Genomic DNA, 5,667 nt, shown 5'->3' on the forward strand with positions numbered 1-5,667 from the left:
CTGACCTTGTCTCCACCACTCCATCATAGCGCTCACTCCATATAGGCCTCCTATTTGCGCAAATATACTCAGGGCAAACTCCTGCCAGGACATTTGCACTGCTTGGATTTATAGCTGAGTGCTAAGAGCCCATTCCAAGTTGTGTGGTAAAACTTCTCCTGGAGAGACATAACACACATCTACTTACCACAGATGAGGAACTCAAAACAGACCAAAGTCCAACCTGTTTAACCAGTTAATTATATTGGAGTTATTTATGGGAATATGGGTGATGGGTTACTAAAAAATTGGGAACCTGGAGCATACTACACAGCTCTGCAGGTAGCTCAACAGTTTGAAGAGTGTCCTTTCCAGGTGCCTCAGCTGGTCTCGACCTTTTCCAGGCAGCTCAGCTGGTTTCTGCTTCTTCCAGGCAGCTGGTCTGATCTCAGAGTCTTTGCTGTGTGGTTTTTCTGGGTCTACTTCACAACTCAGCTTTCTGCCCATGTGAGTGGCGGGGAGTGGTTGGGAGTGGCCTTAGTGAATCTTGTCAGTTTCAGGGACTTCCAGAAGTTATCTCCAGTAGTTACTTTCTTGCTCAAGGGGGTTTTCTGCAGGATGAAGTGTTTCAATCTTGTAAGAAACTGTTACATAATATCCTCACAGAGCTCTGAGTCCCCATCTGCAAGCAGATCTGACTCGGTGCTCTGAAACTGTGGCTTGTACCCACATAGCCACTGCCAGGCTGCCCATACCTTAGCTTGCCCTTCCGTTTGGTGTGTGTCTCTGCAAACAGAATGTAATTTCAAGTCAGTTGGCTTGCCCTGGTTATGACAAGAATACAGAGGAGGAAAGGCTACTCAGGCTCCCGGTTTCAGTTTCAGCTCACAGTCACCCGATGTTCTTGTTTCTGGTTCTGTGAGGCAGAGAAGCAGGATACTCACTAGTAGTGGCCTGGGACTGAGGAAGAGGTCAAGGACATAATACTGACCCCAGGGACACATCCTGGAGGATCCACTCCCTTCAGCTAGATACATGTTCTAAGTTTCTATTGCCCCATCAAGTCAGGAGTCTCTCCACATTGACCCATGGATAAGAGGGACCGCTTTGTCATCCTGTCTACTCCCAAGATGCCACTTGTGAATGAGCAAGCCCCTAGCACAACATCACGGGGGAACATTCCAGAGTCACACTGTGGATGACAACAGAGTTGGATGCCAGCAGGCATTTAAGGCACAGCAAGCAGCAAGGGAGCTGGGTCCACCTGTCTGGATGGTGGTCTCTCGCTCTCTTCAGACACTCCCAAGCTGTTCCTAGCCAGCTAGACTCTGAGCCCCAAGCTAACTCCCTTGACAGCTCATCCTCCGTACTAGGAACAGTGGGCATTCTCAAAGACCTCTTTCCTTCTCTTTCTATATTCCTCTTCCACGGTTTCCTTCTGGAACTTTTGTACATTTCTCTTGCAGCTATCTCTCATTCTAGAGACCCACTGGCCATGCTGGGAAATATCTACGCGCAATTAAAACCCTCTTATTTCCCTAAACCCCATGTTCCATCCTCAGCCTCATGGCTACCCTGGTAGGAAACTCAGGGCCTTGGTACCCCCCTCACCCTCACTTCCCCTTCTACAGCCCTGCCCCAACTACCCTTGCCTTTCCTTTAGCATCCCATTCCTGCCCATGCAGCCAGGATGCCCCCCAAGTCCTCCTTGAGGGGTGATAGGCAACAAGCTGTATACAAGTAGCACTTTTGCCTGCAACGAGCCTTGAAGGACGAGCCTCTCTGGAAGCTTCTATGCTGTGTGCCCTGCGCTCTCTGTGGACACAATTTGGTTTGATTCATTTTACAAACATTTACCCAGCCTGGGCTGTGTGCAGAGCATTGCCAAGCCCTAGGGAGGCCCATGCCTGCCTCAATCCACCCCCTAACTCCAGGCTCCCCTCTCTTCCTCTTCTCCCTGTCTTGTCTCTCCTCCTCCCCATCTCTCCTCCTCTTTCCTCTTCCCTCCCTCCCTCTTCCCACCTCTCCTTCTCCCCCTTCCATTTTCTCCGTTGCCTTCCCCTCGCTCCTACATCTTCTCTCTTCCTCCCACTCCTCTGCAACCCTCTCCTCCCTGGTCTCTCACCCAAAACTCAGGGCCCTCCCACCCACAGCCCAGGGAACCTCCAACCCCCAGCCCCAGGAACCTCCTGTCCTCCGCCCCAGGATACTTCTGCTGTCATGCTGCCCTGGCGGAGGAAGAGCAGTGTCCTAGGTATGTGCTATACTAGTGGTCATGCTTGATGCCCAGGAAGGGGGACCCAGGCAGAGACAGTGGTCAGGGTAAGGAGGCCCCCCCCACCCCCGTGACTCTCAGAAAGCAGCAACTGTCCAGCCATACACATAAGCAGCAACTTTGATGGCCTATACAGGACCATGAAACCAGAGACATCCAAGCACGGACGACCTGGAGAGAGGAGTACAGCACTACAGATAGAATCAGCTCAGAGTCAAGTCAATAACATAGGGAGCCACCCTGGCCTCATGCCTGCTGTGTGCCGAGCATTGGCTCACTGTGTTTACAGAGAGAGAGATTCCTGAACTCTCTCCTGTGAGAGACAAGTAAAGGCACAGAAAGGTTGAGTAACCCGACGGAGGACACACAGCAGAGCAAGAATTCACCATGACAGATGTCTCATAATATTAACGAGTAGACAGACTGAAATTGTCACACAAGCCTCTGACACAAGGGCAGGTAAGCAGAGCCGGGCTCTGGGCAGCAATGCTATGGTAGTGACAGGAAACTTGTCACTTGTGTCTGGCTGGTAGGACAAGGGGACTTTTCTTGGCTGCCTGTATTCATTCCTCTGCTCATTTGTTCATTTGTCGAACACTAACTACCTCAGCACTGAGGGGACTGAGGGACCACTCGGATGTGGTTCCTTGATCCCTGAAATTGCCACCCAGCCAGCAAGAGGACATCACAGAAAGCAATGTGTCCTGGAGAAAGACAGGGAAGGCATGCACACATGGGCCTGACAGAGCTGCCTGCAGCCAGACAGGCCCTGCTCTTCTGTTCTGCCAGCAGCTCTGAGAGGCCCCCTTGGGAGCAGACCTCGGCTGCCCTGAAGTGCCCAACACTGATCTTGCTCCCTCTCCTCTCCTCTCGTCTCTCTCTCTCTCGCCCACTTCTAATTCATCTGGCGGCTCTGGTGTTCCAGCCTAAGCCCTGCTAAAGCCTGGCAGGATGAAATGAGAACGAATGACATAAAGACTGTCAGCCATGGCGCCTGGGATCGCTCGCTCTGCCCTCCATCCGGTGCACCTGCCCAGAGGTGACTAGACAAATGCAGAGAATTTAATTGCTCCAAGATTTGAGTTTTTATTACAGCCAGGAGTCTCCAAGGCTGACCTCTTGCCCTTTCCTCCACGCCCCCTCCTCCAAGCCAGACACAGAGCAAGTGCTCGGAGGGGGGAGGGTCCTCCCACCCACCCACACCTCTGAGCAAGCTCCATCAATGCACATCCCCCGCCTTGTGAGTCACGCATCATCACACTGAGGAGTGAATTTGCTCTTGTGTTCTAAAGCACAGCCCTCTCCTTCCGGCCCCACTTCCTGCCTTCTTTCCTTTGAGAACAGCTTCATGTAGACCAGGCTGGCCTCTCACTTGATATGCCAGTCAGAATGTCCTTGAATTTCTGATCCTTTGCCTCTACCTCCCAAGCACCCACCATGATTACAGGTCTGTCTCCTCATTGCCAGTTTTATGTGATGCAGGGGATGAAGCCTAGGTGCTTCTGCATTCTAGGCAAACAGTCTACCAGCTGAACCACATCCCAGTCATCCCTCTCCTTTTAGGGAAAAAAAAAATAGCCACTTGACCACAGGTTAAGAGCCCTCTCTAGCCCTTTAACCTCCTCGGATTACATCCGGAGGAAAGGAGCAACAGTCAAGGATTCTTCCTTCTTCTTTCTAAATTTTCTAGAAGTGGGGTGGGAGGGTCAGTATAGCCCATTCCCATTCTTCCTGACAGAGGTGAGCACCATGGGGCTGGGGCAAGGATCTCAAAGAGCTGGGCATGCAGACTCAGGAAGAGCCAGGCCAGTGTAGGGACTCCATTCTACATGGGAACCCTCTGCTTTAGACCCCGCACCTCCTGTGCTTCCTCTGTTGGCTCACCACATCCCAGGGCCCTTCCCTCTTAGCTGCCACTGGTCAACATGTCTTTATGCATACTACGTCAGGGGACTGGAACCAAGAGACAAACCAAAGAAGAGACAGAGACAGAAACAGTGCCAGACAGAGACAGAGAGACAGATACAGAGAGAGAAGCAAGCAGGGAGACAGAGAAACAGAGAGACAGATACAGACAGAGACAGACAGACAGACAGACAGGGAGGCAAGCAGAGAAACAGAGAAACAGATACAGAGATAGACAAACAGACAGAGACAGAGAGACAGAGAGAAGCAAGCAGAGAGACAGAAAAACAGAGAGACAGATACAGAGAGATAGAGACAGAGAGACCGCAGCAGAGAGAGACAGACAGACAGAGAGAGACAGCGACAGAGAGAGAGGGAGGGGAGGAGGGAGGAGAGAGCACCCAACAAGACCCTCTCCAGTGCTGCCATTGCCAGGGACATGCTCAGCGGCAGAGGCTTCAAGGCTTCAGGCAAGCTCCGTGTCAACGTCACCTTCTCTGGAGATATCAAGGATAGCCTTGAAGGCTTTGATCCTGGCCACGCGTTGGCGCAGGACTGTGCGGATGGATGCAAGGCCACTTGTTCCGTGCTAAAGCAAGAGCTTCAGATGCAGCCCTCTCTCGAGCGCATGACCAGCCTGTCAATGTCACAGCCTTGGCTGCCAGGGACGGCTTCTCCCAGTGACAACTTCAAGTTTTCTCAGTTGGAAAAGCGGCTTCACCCAAGTGCTGTATTCGTTTTATAAGAATGGAGTCCACTCTTTGAGTCAGTGCCCACGATCATCCTGGGCTATTTAGACATCTGTGATGAGCCTTGCCTCTACTCCTAGGGCTGTGCCCAGCAAAGTACCTGTCCTTCCCGGACCACACCACAGAGGATGCACTCACCCGGCTTCCACTGGCATCTTAGGATGCTATGAGAAATACATGGAGGAACCCCCTTCCCTTCCCTAGTCCCCGGATCGTCTCATCTGGTCCGGTGCCCAGAGCAGTGGTTGTCCATCCTCCCAGACCCCAACAGCCACTAATGCAGGTTCTGTCTCTAGAATTTTCCTCTCTCTGGCCATTCTGTATAAATAGAATCAAAATTTGCAAACTCATTGCCTGGTTACCTTCATGTCAACCAATACTGGGTGGTTTCTTCCACTTGTGGTCTGTTTTAGACTCGATTTTCCTCTATGGCTGAATTGTACAATATTTCGCTGTCCAGCTGGAATGCAGTACCTGTATCTACTCATAGGCCTGAGAACACTTGTAGGAGGCACCTTCTGGTCCTTGTGGAGAGTGCTGTGGATGCGGGCACATGTCCCTGGGGGCTACAGTTTGTCAGGCGTCTTGAGGATGCATTGGTGTGTGCATGGGTCATTTGAACACGGGGTTTTCCGCTAAAGAAGTGTGCCCAGCTGCGTGGGTATGACCATCGTCATCACCCAGCCCAGCTGCGTGGGTATGACCATCTTCATCACCCAGCTTTGGTGTTTTAGAGCTATTGAACTAACACCACGCCCC

At 51.8% G+C, this 5,667-nt stretch overlaps 1 long non-coding RNA gene across 1 annotated transcript; it reads right to left on the bottom strand.

The window, feature by feature from the left end:
• Window positions 1–222: 222 nt before the first annotated feature.
• On the bottom strand, window positions 223–5,188 carry LOC116080063. The gene is made up of 3 exons (XR_004114300.1): window positions 5,047–5,188; window positions 735–895; window positions 223–590 (listed from the first exon to the last, which is right to left on the bottom strand). It is a non-coding gene; the product is annotated as an uncharacterized LOC116080063 (long non-coding RNA).
• Between the last annotated feature and the right edge of the window lie 479 nt (window positions 5,189–5,667).

The sequence above is a fragment of the Mastomys coucha genome, unplaced genomic scaffold, assembly GCF_008632895.1.
Source record: "Mastomys coucha isolate ucsf_1 unplaced genomic scaffold, UCSF_Mcou_1 pScaffold6, whole genome shotgun sequence".
Taxonomy (NCBI): domain Eukaryota; kingdom Metazoa; phylum Chordata; class Mammalia; order Rodentia; family Muridae; genus Mastomys; species Mastomys coucha.